A 21,400-nucleotide genomic window follows, 5' to 3' on the forward strand; every position below is an offset into this window, starting at 1 on the left:
CTAGGCGACGTTTCGACGAGGTCTCACTCGTCATCTTCAGGCTGGTGCTTTCGGCTTCTTGTTACTGGAACAGAGTATATATGTCATTTGAGATTTGCCCTAAATGTATCTAATTTAGTTTAATATCTCTCCAAAAAGGGCAATTTGCCAAAGCCTTGAATACCAACAATCCAGATTATTAAGATTTTTTTAATAATAATAATAAAAAAACCCTTGCAACTACCGGTAATTTTTTTCAGGTGACTTTTTCATGAGGAAGGAAATTGGAAAAATTCTTGAGATATTTTTACAGCGTATAGAATTAATGTAGGGTAGTGTCTGGCTATGTTGTAAAGTGGACCTTTTGAAATCAATGGTCTTGATTAGTCAAGAGTCAGACTGTGTACACACAATGCCTTTAAAAAAATTTCAGAGCACATCCTTTCCCTCAAAGGATTCTGGGCACTGAAGTTTACCCCTCATAAGAGTAGCAGTTCCAAGCAACCTGTAACAAACTACAGCGCCCAGAATTCTTTGAGGGTGAAAAATCTGCTTTGAATGTGCTTTAAAGGTGCAGTGTGAACTCAGACCAAGCGTTTGGCTTGGCTGGATACGAGCCATAGCAAACAAAGAAATAATAATAATATAATAATAATTTATTATTTGTATCCCGCCCATCTGGCTGGGTTTCCCCAGCCACTCTGGGTGGCTTCCAACAAAGATTAAAAATACATTAAAATGTCACACATTAAAAACTTCCCTGAACAGGGCTGCCTTCAGATGTCTTCTAAATGTCAGGAAGTTGTTTATCTCTTTGACCTCTGATGGGAGGGCGTTCCACAGGGCGGGCGCCACCATCAAGAAGGCCCTCTGCCTGGTTCCCTGTAGCTTTGCTTCTTGCAATGAGGGAACTGCCAGAAGGCCCTTGGCGCTGAACCTCAGCGTCTGGGCTGGACAATGGGGGTAGAGACACTTTTTCAGGTATACAGGACTGAGGCCGTTTAGGGCTTTCAAGCTCAGCACCAACACTTTGAATTGTGCTCGGAAACGTACAGGGAGCCAATGTAGGTCCTTCAAGACCGGTGTTATATGGTCTCGGCGGCCGCCCCCAGTCACCAGTCCAGCTGCCGCATTCTGGATTAGTTGTAGTTTCCGGGTCACCTTCAAAGGTAGCCCCACGTAGAGCGCATTGCAGTAGTCCAAGCGGGAGAAAACCAGAGCATGCACCACTCTGGCGAGACAGTCTGCGGACAGGGAGGGTCTCAGCCTGCGTACCAGATGGAGCTGGTAAACAGCTGCCCTGAGATTTGGTGGCTAAGAGGCTGGGCGACAAATTAGGAAACCCCAGGTTCAGACCTCTGCCATGAACTTTGCCTCAGGTGGGCTCAGTTGAAGTCCCCTCTGAGTCACAGACACACACACCCCACCTCTGTAATAGGAGGGGTCACAGTGCTGGCCTACCTTGAATCATAGAATCATAGAGTTGGAAGAGACCACAAGGGCCATCGAGTCCAACCCCCTGCCAAGCAGGAAACACCATCAGAGCACTCCTGACATATGGTTGTCAAGCCTCTGCTTAAAGACCTCCAAAGAAGGAGACTCCACCACACTCCTTGGCAGCAAATTCCACTGTCAAACAGCTCTTACTGTCAGGAAGTTCTTCCTAATGTTTAGGTGGAATCTTCTTTCTTGTAGTTTGGATCCATTGCTCCGTGTCCGCTTCTCTGGAGCAACAGAAAACAACCTTTCTCCCTCCTCTATGTGACATCCTTTTATATATTTGAACATGAAGGCCCTTGTGTTTGCCTGTAAAGCATCATTAAGTATTATTGTTGTTATTTCTAGGTTATTCAGCTCAGAAAGCTTTTCCCCTGGCAGTTTGTCAAGCAGTTCGTCTGCAAACGCTACCAAAAATCCTCGATCGCAACCGCGAGTTTTCCCAGGTGTGTAGAAAAACATTCCCCACGCCTACTCTCCTCCTTTCTCTCTGCACTGAGAATTACAGGAAGGACCTGCACATCTCCTGGCTGAGTCAGACCCATGAAGTACAACATCATACTGTTCTCACTATGGCCCAATATTAGCTCCAGGGAGATTTTCAAGAAGATGAAAATAGGGAGATCTGCCTCCAACAAGGATGCCCTTCCCTTCCTCCTGGAATTTGGGTGGTCCTTGTGACTCCAGAATAATAATATACAGTGGTACCTCGGGTTAAGTGCTTAATTCATTCCGGAGGTCCATTCTTAACCTGAAACTGTTCTTAATCTGAAGCACCACTTTAGCTAATGGGACCTCCTGCTGCTGCCGCGTCACCACCGCCTGGTTTCTGTTCTCATCCTGAAGCAAAGTTCTTAACCCGAGGTACTATTTCTGGGTTAGCAGAATCTGTAACCTGAAGCGTACGTAACCCGAGGAACCACTGTAATAATAATAATTATTTATTATTTGTACCCCGCCCATCTGGCTGGGTTTCCCCTGGGCTAGCTGGCTGAATTGGTCCTACTTGGGCCAGCGAGGAGGCCAGGGTAGAATTCGCTGTGGGGTCTCAGAGCAGGTAATCTTCATAAAAGGGGAGGGGGAGGGAAGGGAAATAAAAGATCAGGCTGAATTCAGATTGAAAGCCAGGCGGAATAGCTCTGTCTTACAGGCCCAGTGGAAGGAGGTTAAATCCTGAAGGGCCCTGGTCTCATGGGACAGAGCATTCCACCAGGTCGGAGCCATCACTGAAAAGGCCCTGGCCCTAGTGGAGGATAGTCTGACTTCCTTAGGGCCTGGGACCTCTAAACTATGGTTATTCATGGACCTTAAGGTCCATGCGGGGCAGACCAGGAGAGGCGGTCCCATAAATACAAGGGCCCTAAGCCACAAAGGGCTTTAAAGGTCAAGACCAGCACCTTAAATCTGACCCTGTACTCCACCGGGAGCCAGTGCAGCTGGAAAAGCACTGGGTGAATATGCTCCCATGGCAGAGACCCCGTGAGGAGCCTCGCTGCAGCATTCTGCACCCGCTGGAGTTTCTGGGACGGTTTCAAGGGCAGCCCTGCGTAGAGCGAATTACAGTAGTAATTACATGTGGCCCTTCGGAAGTTGCCCGGAATGTGGGCCTCAGGATGTAAAAGGCTTTCCATCACTGCCATAAGGAGACGGTTCTGACTTTGGGCATAAAGAATGGTGGCGTAGTAGTCTTTCAGCCCAGCCATTGCTTCTTGACACTTTAGCGAAGTGTGGCGTAATGGTTAGAGTGTTGGACTGGAACCTGGGAGACCAGAGTTCGAATCCCCACTCAGCCATGGAACTCACTGGTTGGCCTTGGGCTAGTCACCATCCCTTAGCCTCATCTACCTTGCAAGGTTGTCGTGAGGATAAAATAGGATGGACAAACATGTACGCCACCTTGAGATCCTTGAAGAAGAGGAAGGTAGAATGTAAATGGAATGACTGAACGAATGGTCAAGGTCTCTGCTATTCCTCTCTTACGTAGATACAGTGGTACCTCTGGTTGCGAACGGGATCTGTTCCGGAGGCCCGTTCGCAACATGAAAGGAACGCAACCCGAAGCGGTGCGTCTGCGCATGCGCAGGTTGCGATTCACCGCTTCTGCGCATGCGCGTGACATCATTTTGCACATCTGCGCATGTGCGAGCAGCAAAACCCGGAAGTAACCCTTTCCGGTAACTTCCGGGTTGCCGCGGGACGTAACCTGAAAGAACGTAACATGAAGCGGATGTAACATGCGGTATAACTGTATGTGTGTCTGGTTCAAACAAAAACATCCTGAAGGTCCCAGGCCACAGGGAGGTTAGGCTGGCCTCAACCAGAGCCAGGGCTTTTTCAGCTGTGGCCCCGATCTGGGTGTTATGTACTGAGTTGAATAGGATCCAAACTGCAGCAGTCTGATTGGTCCTAGAACAATAGGATCCAAAAGGCAGCAGTCTGATTGGTCCTAGAACAATAGGATTCAGAATGCAGCAGTCTGATTGGTCCTAGAACAATGCAGCAGTATGATTGGTTGGCAGGAACTACCCAATCATGCTCCAGATAGAAGTGAATCCACAACCTGATTGGCTTACAGTAGAATTCCGGAACTAGCCAATCATGTGCAGCCCATTGTGTAAATAATGTATATAAAGCAGATACTTTGAGGGGACTTTCATTCATTCCTCCTCACCACTATGAGCTGAATAAAGAGCATGAAATCACTTTGCGACTCTGAGTATATTTCACTGGCGACGAAGGTGGGATCCCGCTGAGCTGACTGCCACACACAGCACCGCAGCACCGCCACCTGCCGCACCGCTGCCTCGCAACCGACAACAGCTTCTCGCCGTTCAACCCAGCATCTGGAGACTGGGAAGCGTACGCCTCCCGTTTCACCTTCCTCCTAGAAGCCAAAGGGGTCACCGACGAAGAAGACGCCAAGAAGAGGGCGATATTCTTCAGCGTCTGCGGAGAGGAGACGTTTGAAATCGCCCGGGCTCTCCTTGCGCCTGAAGACGTCGCTACTGTTCCATACAAAACAATAATGGAACAGCTGAAGGGGCACTTTTCGCCACAGCCCTCAGTGGTGGCTCATCGAAATGCCTTCTACGCAAAGCGGCAAGCCCCTGGGGAAACCATAACTGGGTTTGTGACCCCTCCCCCATTGCTCTACAGCTTGACCCCGCAGTACGACCAGTCAGGCTCAAGGCCCGCCGGGTCCCGTTCGCCCTGAAACCCCGTATAGATGAGGAATTGGACCGACTCGTGGAGCAAGGAGTGCTGGAGCCGGTGCCTAATGCCCCCTGGGAAACCCCAATCGTCACACCCGTCAAGCCTAATGGTTCGGTACGCATCTGCGCAGACTACAAATGTACCATAAACAAGGCCCTCACGGCCCATGCATACCCAGTGCCAGTGGTCAGCCATGTTCTTGCCACCCTGGCTGGGTCGAAAATTTTTGGCAAGCTGGACTTGGCCCAAGCATATCAACAGCTGCCAGTAGATGAGGCTACAGCAGAGGCACAGACGATTGTGACGCACAGAGGAGCATTCAGGGTAAAGCGGCTGCAATTCGGTGTCAGCATGGCACCAGGCATATTCCAGAATCTAATGGACTCTCTCCTTAAAGGGATTCCTGGTGTCACCCCCTTCTTCGATGATGTGTTGATTGCCGGGCCCACACCAGAGGAGTTTGAGGACCGCCTCCGCACCGTTCTGCACCGTTTCCAGACGGCGGGTCTCAAGGTGAAGCGGGAAAAATGTCTACTAGGAGTGCCTCAGGTGGACTTTCTGGGATTTATGGTGGATGCAGAAGGGGTCCACCCAACTGGGGACAAGGTACGGGCCATTTGTGATGCCCCAGCGCCCAAGAACAAGACTGAACTTCAGGCCTTCTTGGGACTATTGAACTTTTACCATTCCTTCCTTCCCCACAAGGCGGCGGTAGCGGAGCCCCTACACAGACTCCTTGACAAGCGGGCCCCTTGGGTGTGGGGCCAGCGTCAGGAGGCCGCATTCCAGGCAGTCAAGGACTTGCTTGTCTCAAACTCGGTCTTGGCACACTTCGACGAGAGGCTGCCGGTGGTGCTAGCATGCGACGCCTCACCCTATGGCATTGGCGCTGTCCTGGGACACCAACTCCCGGATGGAAGAGAGGTACCGGTGGCATACTTTTCCCAGACACTCAACGAAACCGAGCGGAACTACTCGCAAATCGACAAGGAGGGTCTGGCAATCGTGAAGGGAGTAAAAAAATTCCATGATTTCTTGTACGGGCGGCCCTTCACTGTGGTGACTGACCACAAGCCGTTGCTTGGCTTGTTTGCCCCCGAAAAGCAGACCCCCCAAGTGCTGTCTCCTCGCGTCCTCAGGTGGTCAATTTTCCTTGCCAGCTACCAGTATGCACTGATTCACCGCCCTGGGAAGGCGATGGGCCATGCGGACGCCCTCAGCAGGCTACCACTACCGGAAACAGGCCCCGACCCAGCACCTGCACAAGAGGTTATGAGCCTGGAGCTGCTTCCCGACCGCCCCATTCAGGCACAAGAAGTCGCACACCATTCCAAGAAAGATAGGGTCATCTCCCGGGTCCTGGACTGGGTGTGGAGGGGATGGCCCAGCAGCAGCCCCGGGCCAGAATTCGCCGGCTACACAACCCGCAAACATGAACTGTCAGCCCACAAGGGGTGCCTGTTATGGGGAAGCAGGGTCGTTGTTCCCCAGCCCCTCCGCAAAAGGGTCCTCACAGCCCTACACGAGACACACCCAGGGGTAGTAAGAATGAAGGCCCTTGCCAGGAGTTATGTGTGGTGGCCGGGGATCGACGGAGAGATAGAGGCCTGGGTCAAACACTGCCAGGCCTGCCAAGAATCCCGCCCAGATCCCCCAAGGGCCCCAGTCCAGTCCTGGGAGTCCGCCCGAGCACCAGGGTCACGCCTGCATGTGGATTTTGCGGGCCCCTTTCAGGGGAAAACATTCTTCATAGTGGTGGACTCCTACACCAAATGGCTGGAAGTCGCACTGGTACCGTCCACTTCTACGTCCGCAGCCATCCGGGTACTACGCAGGCTGTTTGCAACCCACGGGCTCCCTGACACTCTCGTCTCAGACAACGGGACTGCATTTACGTCAGGAGAATTCCAAACCTTCACAGCACAGAACGCCATCCGCCACATCCGTTCGGCGCCATTCCACCCTGCCACCAATGGCCAAGCAGAACGCATGGTGCGGACCACCAAGGACACCCTTCGCCGCATGACGCAAGGGGATTGGGAGTACCGCCTTGCCACATTCCTTCTAGCACAGCACAGCACCCCCAGCTCAACGACTGGCCGGAGCCCCGCTGAACTACTAATGGGTCGGCGCCTTGCAATCAGATTGGACCGCCTTCACCCCGATAGAGCTCAGGATGAGGTAGTGGTGGGGGAAGGCAGGAACCCCCGGACCTTCGAGGCCCAGGACCCAGTGTATGCAAAGAATTTTGGGGCAGGCCCAGCTTGGGTACCTGCCACAGTCACCAGGGTCACTGGCCCCGTGTCGTACGAGGTGCTAACAGATGGGGGGCAATGCTGGCGCCGCCACTGCGACCAGATACGGCGACGATTCCCGGGAGAAAACCAGGAGGAGGAAAGGGCAGAGGAGTCCCAAGGGAACAGAGGGGCAGTGAGGCCCATAGAGCACGAGGGGCCAGCAGGAGAGGCAGAATCAGTCAATACAGAGAGGACCTGTGAGGCCGAAAGGACACCGGAACCAGAACCACGACTGAGCGAGCCGGTTGCACCAGACCAGACAGCCCCATCACAGCCAGCATCCTTGGAACACGAGCCAGAACCTGAACCTCGGACCAGGGAACACCCCAGGCCGCAACGCACACGTAGGCCGCCGGCGTACCTCAAGGACTATGAATGCGACCTCCCGGGCAGGACTGGAACTTAGAGGGGAGGGGTGTTATGTACTGAGTTGAATAGGATCCAAACTGCAGCAGTCTGATTGGTCCTAGAACAATAGGATCCAAAAGGCAGCAGTCTGATTGGTCCTAGAACAATAGGATTCAGAATGCAGCAGTCTGATTGGTCCTAGAACAATGCAGCAGTATGATTGGTTGGCAGGAACTACCCAATCATGCTCCAGATAGAAGTGAATCCACAACCTGATTGGCTTACAGTAGAATTCCGGAACTAGCCAATCATGTGCAGCCCATTGTGTAAATAATGTATATAAAGCAGATACTTTGAGGGGACTTTCATTCATTCCTCCTCACCACTATGAGCTGAATAAAGAGCATGAAATCACTTTGCGACTCTGAGTATATTTCACTGGTGGAACACTCTGTCACAAGAGACTAGGGCCCTGCAGGACTTGACATCTTTCCGCAGGGCCTGCAAGACAGAGCTGTTCCACCAGACCTTTGGCCAGGGCACAGTCTGACCCCCTCCTTTGGTAATCCTCATAGAACTCTAGCCTAATGGTTGCCATCAACTTGATTTGAATTAATTTTATAATGACATGATTTTAGAATGTTGTACTATTTTCTTGTTGTTTGCTGCCCTGAGCCCGGCTCCGGCTGGGGAGGGCGGGATATAAATAAAATTGATGTTGATGATGATGATGATGATGATGATTGGTATTTTTTTGCAGTTCCGAAAAAAGAAGGATCCAGCAGTCTTAATATTGTCACGCTCTATTCCATCGTCTCCAAAACAGCCGAAAGGCAGGAAGGTGGGAAGAGGAAAAACTGAGCAGAGAAGGGAAATGGTCTCAGCCTGAATGTTATGGAAGAAGCAGAACGGGAAACCAGGGACTCAGGTACCAGAGCAAGACCTTTGGTGGCCCTTAGATTTTATTGTTAACCAGTACAGACGAAGAACTTGCTGGATCAAGCCGATGGCCCTTCTAGTCCAGCACCCTGTTCTCACAGGGGCCATCCTGATGTTTGTGGGGAACCCGCAAGACGGGCCCAGGCACAAGAGCCCTCTCCCTTCCTTTGATTTCCAGGAACTGGGATTCAGAAGCATGCAATTTTTGCACAACCACAGAGCCTAGGGCTTGCTGATCAGAAGGTCGGCGGTTCGAAACCCCACAACGGAGTGAGCTCCCGTTGCTCGGTCCCTGCTCCTGCCAACCTAGCAGTTCGAAAGCACACCTGTGGAAGTAGATAAATAGGTACCACTCCGGCGGGAAGGTAAACGGCGTTTCCGTGCGCTGCTCTGGTTCGCCAGAAGCGGCTTAGTCATGCTGGCCACATGACCTGGAAGCTGTACGCCGGCTCCCTCAGCCAGAAAAACGAGATGACCGCCGCAACCCCAGAGTCGTTCATGACTGGACTTAATGGTCAGGGGTCCCTTTACCTTTCAGCCACTTGGAGAAGACTGTCCTTAAGCAGTGTGTAAACTGTTTGAATTTAAAAATTCAGTATTTTAAAAAGTTTAATTACAGTCCCAGGAACAGGGCACATTCTGAAAACATCCCCCCAGATGTTAAAGGCCAGGGTAAAGTCATGTTCCTTTGGCGTTCAGCAAGAGCTGGTATTGCAGTCCCGATTTTCCAAGGATGTCCCGATTTTCATTGAAGGCAATGCTGTATAGGGAAGATTCTTTTAAGTAGTATTTAATGCTTTATTATGTTTTTTTATATGTTGGAAGCCACCCAGAGTGGCTGGGGCAACTCAGTAAAATGGGTGGGGTTTAAACAGTAAGATAATCATTATGGAATGGGACGTCCGATTTTCATCGGAGAAATGTTGGAGGGTATGGGATTGTGAACTTGCAGGGGGGACGAGTTCCAGCACCCAGGGGCCGCCAGTTAAAATGAGGTGCAGGGGTGGGAATTCAGTTCTGTTTGCGCTTAAAGGAAAAGGAGACAGGAGATCACCTGCTTGACCACCTCACTAAAAATCACTACTTTTGAATCAGCCTGGCTATAGACTGAGTTAAGCACTTGAAAAATCCATTGAAATCAGACATTATAAATTCATCTTAGGATGGGTAGTTCGCAAGTCTCTGTGGCTTTGCATAAGGTTTTGTATTTTTCTCAGAAGATTGATAAAGAATGCATAATCATTTTGGTAATTATTGTGTGTATATTAGTCACCAAGTGGGACGTGGGTGGCGCTGTGGGTTAAACCACAGAGCCTAGGACTTGCCGATCAGAAGGTCGGCGGTTCGAATCCCCGTGACGGGGTGAGCTCCCATTGCTCGGCCCCAGCTCCTGCCAACCTAGCAGTTCGAAAGCACGTCAAAGTGCAAGTAGATAAATAGGTACCGCTCCGGCGGGAAGGTCAACGGCGTTTCCGTGCGCTGCTCTGGTTCGCCAGTAGCGGCTTAGTCAGGCTGGCCACATGACCCGGAAGCTGTATGCTGGCTCCCTCAGCCAATAAAGCAAGATGAGTGCCACAACCCCAGAGTCGGTCACGACTGGACCTAATGGTCAGGGGTCCCTTTACCTTTACCTTTATTAGTCACCAATGTGTTGCATGAGTCGTACTACTGGCTATAGGCACATGGCAACTTGAGGAATGATGCCTTTGCTTGAAAACGGAAAGCACTGAAAAAGTTAAATGCAGTTCAGTAGACATTTGGTGCTTCTGTTGGAGGGGACTGCTGAATACGGATGGTTGCTTCTTGTACAATAAAGTTAAAACAATAGAAAATATGGGTGGAGATGGGAGGAAGCATTCTTATCAAGGAAAACGTAGAATAATTTTCTGTTTTAACATTTTTCTTTTTCACTTCCAAGTGCCTTGAGAGTCCTAAGCCAGAAAGGCAAGTTAGAAATCATCGTCGTCATTATCATCACCGTCCAGAGATAGCAGCTGTTGCAGTACTTCAAAACTCTTCAACCTTGCGGTGTTTGTCCCTCTGATACGCAAGGCGATGGATGCCTCTCTGTCTTGCGTAGGTGATTTGACCCTTCAAAACCCAAGGCTGGAGTCTGTAGGAGCCTGGATTCTGTGAGCTCAGAGAGGAGAGGACTTGAAACCTGGAAGCAAAGTTAGAAGAAGGGAGGCAGAGGAAGAAGAGGAGAATCTGCAAATAAGAACTCAGGGAAGAGGGAAGGTGGAGATAGGTTTATTTTATTCTATTAAAAAGTCTGTTTTCACTGCCATCTTAAGCTCCTTTACTGTTTAAAGGCACAGCATTCTTGATTTGTGTTTGTATGGACCATGCCCATTTTGTTTTCTGTTCGGATTGTTGCAATGCCTTCACCCACCTATGGCCAAAGCATAATAAACACAGCTCAGTTTTTAGCCTGGGTACTTTAAACTTTCTTTCTTTCTTTCTTTCTTTCTTTCTTTCTTTCTTTCTTTCTTTCTTTCTTTCGTGTCGAGAGTGGATTTCATGCTCTGTATTCAGGTCATAGTGGTGAGGAGGAATGGAAGTTCCCCCGAAATGTCTGCTTCATATACATTATTTACACAGTGGGCCTCACATGATTGGCTAATTCTGGGATTCTCCTGTAGGCCAATCAGAATGCGGATTCACGTCCACCTGGAGTTGGATTGGGTGGCTCCTATGGACCAATCAGACTGCTGCATTCTGGATCCTATTGTTCCAGGACCAATCAGACTGCTGCCTTTTGGATCCTATTCAACTCAGTACATAACACCTTCCTTCCTTCCTTCCTTCCTTCCTTCCTTCCTTCCTTCCTTCCTTCCTTCCTTCCTTTCTCTCTCTCTCTCTCTCTCTCTCTCTCTCTCTCTCTCTCTCTCTCACACACACACACACCCCTCTTTAATTAACCCAGGATTCACCTCTTTTGTAACCTCATTAGCAATCAAAGCCAATAGGTAATTGAGCCGTACTTTAATTTCGAGAAAGAAGCCAGCTTGCGTTTTCCACAACATTGAGCAGAAACAGAAGACCTGACAGGTCTCCAATCTATTGTATTAGCAAGATTAGCGGGGGGGGGGGGTGTCATAAGTGCACAGGGATGCAGAATTCCACCAATTAATATTCCTGCCTGGTCAGCATTAGCTGGCGAGTGCTGGAAAGAGGCAGCGGTGGCACAATGGGAGCTCCTGGACTCTGTTCCTTCCTCACTCGTATCTCGCAATCCATAGCAGGGAGATCTAAACTAAGTTTCAACCTAAAATTTCAGCAAGCTGTCAATCTGCTTTGGAACACGTTTTTAAAAGAAAAGCCTGACTAGCTTTTCAGATAACTTTTAATTACCGTATTTTTCACTCTGCAAGATGCACTTTTTTCCTCCTAAAAAGTAAGGGGAAATGTCTGATCAGCAAGCAATCGGGAGGGGAGATATGGGACGCTAGAGATAAAGGAGGCTGCCTGGGAGGGGGGAGGTAAAGACAGTGAACTTGCAAGGAGAGGAGACAGGAAGATTAAAGCAACGAGGAGAGAAATTAGAAGAAAAGGAGGAGCGAAAAACTGTTCCAGCTAACTGGCGGAAATGACTGGCAGAATCCGAGACCAGGGAGAAGAGTCGGTGGAAGAAGATTGGAAGAAATTTAAAGACTATTTACAGAAATACTGCAAAATTAATGAATGTTAGAATGATGTTGGAATGAAGTTAAGTGGTTTTAGCAGCAATGTCACAAAGGAGTATGTAAAAATGGATTGCTAACAGGGGAGAATCTAAAGTTATAATATATTAAGATAAAGGATTAAGATAAAAACAAAGAGGGAAAGGATTTGCTGAAATAACTAACTGAACTGGAATACAAAAAAGGGAGGTGTGAGGAGGTCAGGGAAACAAGTGAATGAAGGATAAGACATGGAAAGATTGATTTGTTTTTAAATTGTTTTTATTTTTCTGTATTTTGTATTTTCTTTTTTTTTTCTTATTTTTGTAACCTTTTCTGATACTTTAATAAATATCATTTAAAAAAAAGAAAAAAGAAAAACTGTTCCAGCTAAGGAAAAGACACTAAGGCAAACAAGAGGGAAGGGGATGTTGAAAGGAAGCAGCTGATCAGTAAGCGATCGGGAGGGAGATAAGGGACGCTAGTGATAAAGGAGGCTGCCTGGGAAGGGGGAGGTAAAAATCCTCAGGATTTTTGCATTGGGTCACCCCAAATTCACCATCAAATCACATAGCATGTCCATGGCTACAGCCTGCACCAAAAAAATCACACACCTACTGTTTTGTGGGGCCGCAATGGCGCCAAAACGTGGTTACAAAGCATGGATCCACATGGATCCTCAGGATTTTTGCATTGGGTCACCCCAAATTCACCGTCAAATCACATGTCTGTGGCCACAGCATGAACCACAAAAATCATACATCCACTGTTTCGTTCAGAATAATTTTTCTTCTTGTTTTCCTCCTCTAAAAACTAGGTGCGTCTTATGGTCAGGTGCGTCTTATGGAGTGAAAAATACGGGTATATAACTTTCTAAAGAAATGCCTGATCTTATAGTTGGAAGTCTTGTTTCTTCTGTCATATTTTACTCCAAGAAGACCCATTTATCCTAAACAGAACCCAATAAGGCAGACATGTATGCGCAAAATATTTTTCCCCATGTGATCCCATTGAGATCCCAAAATGACATTTTGCAGGTGGATCTTGGAAATATTAAATAATACATATTTTGAATTTTTTGAATTCTATTAATTTTTGTAATCACTTTTTAAATTTCGTAACTTAAATTTAAAATTTAAAATAAGTCCACCATGTGACATTTCATATTAAAGCCCATGACGATCTGAAGAGATTGATGTTTTCAGTTTTGACATATCTCAATGCTGGGCTGAGCTTTTAAGGCAAAAATCATCTTTTTATTTGAAATTTCAAACCCTCAAAGCTCAAAAACGGGATGAGATAAAAAGCTAACCTTTTAGATTTAAACTTGGTTTTGATCATTCAACAGGTGTACAAAATATTAATAAAATTGGATGACGTGAGGTAAAAAAGTTGGAGCACTTGATATATGGAATGACCCTGTTGCGAAATGCAACGGGCGCCTTTCCGTTGCACATTTGTGCAAAACCCAGTTAAAACTATTTAGATTAATGAATTCAGCAAAATTGATGGGCTTGATCCAGCTTTCCAAAGCCACACCGTTCACACCTCCAGCTCCCGCTGCTGCCTCCTGTTGTTGTTGTTGTTTAGTCATTTAGTCGTGTCCGCCTCTTCGTGACCCCCTGGACCAGAGCACGCCAGGCACTCCTGTCTTCCACTGCCTCCCGCAGTTTGGTCAAACTCATGCTGGTAGCTTCAAGAACACTGTCCCACCATCTCGTCCTCTGCCGTCCCCTTCTCCTTGTGCCCTCCATCTTTCCCAACATCAGGGTCTTTTCCAAGGAGTCTTCTCTTCTCATGAGGTGGCCAAAGTCACGGAGCCTCAGCTTCAGGATCTGTCCTTCCAGTGAGCACTCAGGGCTGATTTCCTTCAGAATGGATCGGTTGGTTCTTTCTTGCAGTCCATGAGACTCTCAAGAGTCTCCTCCAGCACCAGAATTCTAAAGCATCCATTCTTCGGCGATCTGCCTTCTTTATGGTCTCCAGCTCTCACTTCCACACATCGCTACTGGGAAGTCCATAGCTTTTACTATACAGACCTTTGTTGGCAAGGTGATGTCTCTGCTTTTTAAGATGCTGTCTGGGTGCCTTTTTAAGATGCTGCCTCCTAGTGCCCCAATATTCCCTCGCCCCCCCCAGAGGGGCAGTACCACCCACTTGGAGAACCACTGTATTAGGTGCTGGCATTTCAGGCCTATGACAGGGGTGCTTTCTGCCTGCCTCTCCATCCAACTCGCCCCCCAATAAACCATTTTCAGAGGCAGGGAAATGTTTCCTCCTGCCTTGGCTGAGAAGGGAGCCCAAACAGGCAGAAAAGAGGAGTTTGACAGCCGTTATGAGCCCCAGATCGGCAGGCGGGCACAGCAGCCTGGAACGGGTTGATTGCCCCGAATCAGGATCTTCCTGCGCCGCCGTTCATCGAACGAGCTCTGGGAAGCACTTGAGCATGCTAGACGGCATCCGAGTCCTTTGTATTCGGAGCGTTTTGGAGCAGAAGGGGACCCATAAAACTCAACGCCACGGAAAGTGGAGAGGCGCGGAAATGACAACTCCTCATTGTAGTTTGGGGAAAATTTATGGGTCGTTCGTGGCGCGAGATGAGGCTGCCAAGTTGGGGGCTGAATTATTGGCTATACAGGCTTATTTCTGTTGGGGACTGAATTATTTGCTACACATTATTATTTCTTTAACTGAGCAGAACCCATTGCAAAGAAAGCAGCAGCGAGGCTTCGTTTCAAGACTCAAGGGAGGCCGGAATTCACACGATACAGTCCAAGTAGTCTACCCTCCGCTAATCCCGACGCACATGGGGCTAGAGGGCGGGATGTGGAAGCTAGGTACTCTGTGCATGCTCAGAGGCACTGAAGAACTTTCATTAATTATTCCTATTTATGACCTCCTTACAGATTTTCCTTAAAAAAGAAGTGGATATGGCCAGCATGACTAAGCTGCTTCTGGCGAAACCAGAGCAGCGCACAGAAATGCCGTTTACCTTCCCGCCAGAATGGTACCTATTTATCTACTTGCACTTTGACGCAGTACGGCCTAGCGGGAACAGCGGTGACGGGCAGAGGGGAGGCCCCAGGCAGAGACGCTCAGTTTGGCGGCCGCAAGGAGGATGGTGGCGGAAGGCCTGAGGCTCCCACCAGTCCCGGTGGGGAGGGGCTCCCGGGGGCCGAGGCTGGCGAGAGGAGGCCGGAGGGGGGCGGGCCGGGCAGCGAAGCAACACAGTTGGAGCCTCCTTCCTCCCTGGCCAGCAGGGAGGGAGGGAGAGGAGCTGCTTCCTTTGAAACCCGGGATTTTAAGGGACATCCGTCAGTAAGGGACAGCAGCGGGACATGGCGCTGGGATAAGGGACTGTCCCCCCAAATAAGGGATGCTTGACAGCTATGGAATTCACTTCCACCCAGAGTTGGATTGGGTGACTGTGGACCAATCATACTGCTCCATTCTGAATCCTATTGTTCTAGGACCAATCAGACTGCTGCATTTTGGATCCTATTCAACTCAGTACATAACAAACTCCCATCCCTAATACAACCCTGGACTGCTTGTCTTCCGGTGTAATTTTGCATGTGTCTACTCAGAAGTAAGTCTCACCTGAAATCAATGAGAAAGTGAGCGGAAGAGTTCAGCCTTAATCTGAAACTTTTCACCCATGATATTCACACTGGCGTTACCTTTCACTGCCCGAGCAAGAAAAAAGAAAGTTAACATTTGGGTGGCTAAACACCCTCCATAACCATTGCTCTATCTATAATACAGAGACAGAAAGACAGAGAGACAGACAGATAGATGTGTCTGCTTTCAAGCCAAGCCTCATATGTGGGAACGAGAAAGGACAGACACTGCCATCTGGTGGGTGAAACATTGAAGTGCGTTGTAGATACAGCAGGAGGGGAAAATGGGTCAACGGTTCCCTCTAGTGGCTTCATGGGAGCATGAATTTCTTTCCTTCTCTCTCTCTCTCTTCCTTCCTTCCTTCCTTCCTTCCTTCCTTCCTTCCTTCCTTCCTTCCTTCCTTCCTTCCTTCCCGCCCATCTGGCTGAGTTTCCCAATCGAGTGTTAAAAACAATACAGCATTAAATATTTAAAGCTTCCCTAAACAGGGCTTCTAAGGGATGCTGGTGGCGCTGTGGGTTAAACCACAGAGCCTAGGGCTTGCCGATCAGAAGGTCGGCAGTTCGAATCCCCACGACAGGGTGAACTCCCATTGCTCTGTCCCTGCTCCTGCCAACCTAGCAGTTCGAAAGCACATCAAAGTGGAAGTAGATAAATAGGTACAGCTCTGGCAGGAAGGTAAACGGCGAGGGAGCCCAACTTTGCTGGCTGTTGGTTGGCCAGCTCCTTTGAGAAACGAATGGAAAAATTGGGCCACGATGGGAAGACTCGGGACTTGGGTGTGCTTCTTGCTGTTAACAGGAACTTCAAATGCTCAGAACTTCAAAACACTCACACAGGACCTTCACCGCCTTCACTGGTTCCGATTTGAAAGAGAGGTAGAGCTGGGTATCATCCGCATACTGATGGACACCCAGCCCAAACCCCCTGATGATCTCTCCCAGCGGCTGCATGTAGATGTTGAAAAGCACGGTAGGACTACCTCAGAAGGCGCCGGACTTTTTTAAACAGATCGGGAAAGTGCTGGTGTTGACCTTTAAAGCCCTAAACGGCCTCGGCCCAGTATACCTGAAGGAGCGTCTCCACCCCCATCGTTCTGCCCGGACACTGAGGTCCAGCGCTGAGAGCCTTCTGGCGGTTCCCTCACTGCGAGAGGCCAAGTTACAGGGAACCAGGCAGAGGGCCTTCTCGGTAGTGGCACCTGCCCTGTGGAACGCCCTCCCACCAGATGTCAAAGAGATAAACAACTATCTGACATTTAGAAGACATCTTAAGGCAGCCCTTTTCAGGGAAGCTTTTAATGTGTGATATTTTAGTGTATTTTTGGTTTCTGTGGAAGCCGCCCAGAGTGGCTGGGGAAACCCAGCCAGATGGGCAGGGTACAAATAATAAATTATTATAATAATAATATTATTATTATGATCGGGTCGGATTCTTCAGCCGCGGTTCCTGCATTGCAAGGGGGTTGGACTGGATTACCCCCTGAAGTCCCTTACTGCTCTGTGATTCTATGATTTTTACGCAGCCGTTCAAAGAGGCTTGGGTGAGCTGGATTCTTTTTTTATATATATAATATTTTATTAAGGTTTTACAAAAAATTAACATCAACAAAAATCAACAAAAATCACAAAAAACAAACAACAAACATCAAAAATCCAAACAGAAAAACAGAAAAAAAATACAAAGAAAAAAATTTACCATAAAAAGAACACTCTTTCATATTAATAACTTTCAAAACCTTATTCTCTTTACTTCCACCCGCCTTCCCTTCTTGTATTCTACTTTAAAAATTAGTTCAGCAAGATTGTTCATTATTCATTTTAAACCTTTATCCTTCCCTTTATAATCGTATTTATCTTAATCGCTAGAACCCCTTCATTTCATTTTCAGAGCCTTCAGCATTCATTGGGTGAGCTGGGTTCAGGTCCTTGCGCGCTCCGCCTCAGAGGTTTGGCAGTGCGAAGGGCGATGGAGAGCTCTGTTTTATAAAGTGCCTCCAGCCTCCTTGGCAGGCTTTGATTTTGGAAATTAAAAAGGGAGAGAGAAACAAAACATGCGCTAGGGTGAGGTGTGTCCTGGGTGAGGCATCAGATTTTTGCTTCCCCAATGGAATGTACCTCCCCCGCCTTTCAATTTCTATGAATTATGACTTCGTAGGAATGCAAACACCATCGCCCCGAGATGGAACACCTGGGTTTTGCTTGCAGGGAAGTAATTAAAAAGTGGTCCTGGGTGGCTCGCACCTCGGGCCAACGTTTCTTGCTAAGTAGGGTTCCTTGAGCGGCGAGCCTCGTGGCTGGGACAGGCTGTTTTCACCCCTGATTTTTGGGGGGGATGTACGTGAGTTGTACTTGAATAAGACCCTCATTTATTCTGGTCCTAGATAGATCACGAGCACATTTTTTGGGTGTGGGTGTGGGTGTTGTACTTAAATAGTTGTTTTTGTTGTTTAGTCGTGTCCGCCTCTTCGTGACCCCCTGGACCAGAGCACGCCAGACACTCCTGTCTCCCACTGCCTCCCACAGTTTGGTCAAACTCATGCTGGTAGCTTCGAGAACACTGTCCCACCATCTCGTCCTCTGTCGTCCCCTTCTCCTTGTGCCCTCCATCTTTCCCAACATCAGGGTCTTTTCCAGGGAGTCTTCTCTTCTCATGAGGTGGCCAACGTCTTGGAGCCTCAGCTTCACAATCTGTCCTTCCAGTGAGCACTCAGGGCTGGTTTCCTTCAGAATGGAGAGGTTTGATCTTCTTGCAGTCCGTGGGACTCTCAAGAGTCTCCTCCAGCACCAGAATTCAAAAGCATCCATTCTTGGGCGATCAGCCTTCTTTATGGTCCAGCTCTCACTTCCATGTACTTAAATAAGAGCCTCGCTTATTCTGGTCCCAAAGAGATCATGAGCACATTTGCATCTGTAGTTTTTGTGAAGGGTGCTGGGAATTGTAGTTCTCTGTTGGTATGCACAACAGGATTCTTTGGGGGCCATGAGTTTTGGATGGATGTTGCACATGTCATGTCTGTGAGGTGCCAGATCACCTATTCCACCCTCACCCAGTGCCTTATGCATAGCTCAGCTGCTTAGAGCAGGGTGCAGACAATGCCGTGGTTGCAGGTTCGATTCCTGTAAATGACAGCTGCGTATTCCTGCATTGCAGAGGGTTGGACCAGAAGGTCCTCAGGGTCACTTACAACTCTACAATTTATTTATTTATTACTTTTATTATTTAATATGCACATACAACCAAACATATACTCACTTATTTTAAAAAAAAACCTGAATACAAATACAAAGAATACAAAAATAAATGCTACACTTACGTATGTGACTTCCCTCCACCAGTGTACGTCAAAGGAGCTGGCCAACCAACAGCCAGCAAAGTTTGGCTCCCTCTCCCCTTTTTCTTGTAAATCAAGCGCAGAAAACAACCCTGATTTTTTATTTTATTTTTAAAAGGAAGTACTTGTTCACACAAGGCACAGTTAAACTGTGGAACTCCCTGCCTCAGGAAGCAGCAATGGCCAGCAACTTGGGATGGCTTTAAAAGAAGATTTAGAGCCACTTGTAGAGGGCAAGGCTATCCATGGCTATTAGCCGGAGGCAGCAATGACTACTTCCGAGTAGCATTTTCTGGAAGCCACAGGGACGGAGAGTTGCTCTTGTGTTCGGATTCTGCTTGCGGGTTCCCCACAAAGTGCTTGGCCATTTTCAGAGCAGGATGCCGGACTAGATGGGCCCCTTTATGACCTGATCCATCAGCCTCTTCTACAGAATCCCAAACCATCGAAATGTGAGTACGGTGGAACCTTGAGTTGGGGACGTAATCCGTCCCTGAGGCACATCCAGAAGCGCCGCGTCTCTGCACATGCGTGGCGAGATTTAGTGCTTTTGCGCATGCATGAGCAGCGAAACCTGGAGGCGGTTGGAGGATGGATGGCAGCTAAAGGATTGAGGTTGAATCCTCACAAGACAGAAGTACTGTTCTTGAGGGACAGGGGGCGGGTGGGTGTAAAGGACTCCCTGGTCCTGAATGGGGTAACTGTGCCCCCGAAGGGCCAGGTGCGCAGCCTGGGAGTCATTCTGGACTGACAGCTGTCCATGGAGGATCAGGCCAATTCTGTGTCCAGGGCAGCTGTTTACCAGCTCCATCTGGTGCGCAGGCTGAGACCCTCCCTACCACAGACTGTCTCGCCAGAGTGGTACATGCTGTGGTTATCTCCCGCTTGGACTACTGCAATGCGCTGTATGTGGGGCTACCTTTGAAGGTGACTCGGAAACTACAACTAATCCAGAATGCGGCAGCTAGACTGGTGACTGGGAGCGGCCGCCAAAACCACATAACACCAGTCTTGAAAGACCTACATTGACTCCCAGTATGTTTCCAAGCACAATTCAAAGTGTTGGTGCTGACCTTTAAAGCCCTAAACAGCCTCGGCCCAGTATACCTGAAGGAGCATCTCCACCCCCATCGTTCTGCCCAGACACTGAGGTCCAGCACCGAGGGCCTTCAGGCGGTTCCCTCATTGTAAGAAGTGAGGTTACAGGGAACCAGGCAGAGGGCCTTCTCGGTAGTGGCGCCCGCCCTGTGGAACGCCCTCCCATCAGATGTCAAAGAGATAAACAACTATCTGACATTTAGAAGACATCTGAAGGCAGCCCTGTTCAGGGAAGTATTTAATGTGTGACATTTTAATGTATTTTTAATCTTTGTTGGAAGCCGCCCAGAGTGGCTGGGGAAACCCAGCCAGATGGGCGGGGTACAAATAATAAATTATTATTATTACCCTCCCTCGCAAGGTTGTTGTGAGGATTGGATGGGGAGGAGGAGAGCTTCGTGTGGCACCTTGAGGTGCTGAGAGGGAAGGTGTGATATGAATGTAATAAAGTCGGGGAAAGAAACTTTAATAGCCCTTTTAGATCCTTCCCCCCAAATATAATCAATGGGAGCAAACCAGAGCTTTGGGTTTAACAGATTCAAACCCAAATAAAGAATCAAATCGGAATAACACAGAGCAAGTCCGAAACATTATCAGGCTGTTTCCAAACGGCCTTGTGGTTGCTGCGCACATACCTGAAGCACACAGGCACATCCACCAGGGGTTTCCGCTGAAGTAATGGAATGAGAGGCAGCGGTGGTGTAGTGGTTAGAGTCAGGCAAGGACCTGGGCGACCAGGGTTCGAATCACCACTCAGTCAGCATGCTCCCTGGGTGGCCTTGGGGTCCAGTCACTTCCTCTCAGCCTAAACTACCTCACAGGATTGTTGTAGGGTTGCAATGGGGCGGAGAACTATGTACGACACCTTCAGTTTCTTTGAGGAAAAAGTAGGGTATAAATGTCATCTTGATGATTATGATGATACAGTAATAGCAAGTGGGAGAAGAAAAACCCAGAGAAGCTTAGGGTTATCAGGCCATATCATTTTATTATAAAATATATTTCATATTGCCGTTGTAAAAATTACATTTCACATTTTTTTTTTGTTTTGCTTACAATAAAAAATAATACTTGGAAGACAATCAAAAAAGAAAAGCTCCAATTAAGAGACAGTAATTCACTGATACGATATATTCCCCCCTCGTTAGGCTTGGTAGCGTATCACCATCCAAACAGCAGCTATTATTAGCGGGTTACAAGATCTCACCCTCTCCCCTTTCCTGTCCAAACGCCTCGTAATAACTGGGGGGGGTGCGCCCCTCGCCCTTTCCCGCCCCGCCAGCAACCCAGCAAGCCCACAAAAACGGCCACGTTGCATTCCGTAGCTCCCTAAGGAGATCTTGACAGGCGGACAGTTTGGAGAGGACGGCTAGCATCTTGGAACTTCTGAACTGGCTGGTGTGTGACTTGTG

The 21,400-nt window shown here is 48.5% G+C and overlaps 1 long non-coding RNA gene across 1 annotated transcript; it reads left to right on the forward strand.

Moving 5' to 3' along the window:
• Positions 1-8,102: 8,102 nt before the first annotated feature.
• On the forward strand, positions 8,103-10,702 carry LOC114593391 (uncharacterized). The gene is made up of 2 exons (XR_003705679.2): positions 8,103-8,262; positions 10,192-10,702. It is a non-coding gene; the product is annotated as an uncharacterized LOC114593391 (long non-coding RNA).
• Positions 10,703-21,400: the final 10,698 nt, after the last annotated feature.

This window comes from Podarcis muralis, chromosome 3 (assembly GCF_964188315.1).
Source record: "Podarcis muralis chromosome 3, rPodMur119.hap1.1, whole genome shotgun sequence".
Taxonomy (NCBI): Eukaryota; Metazoa; Chordata; class Lepidosauria; order Squamata; family Lacertidae; genus Podarcis; species Podarcis muralis.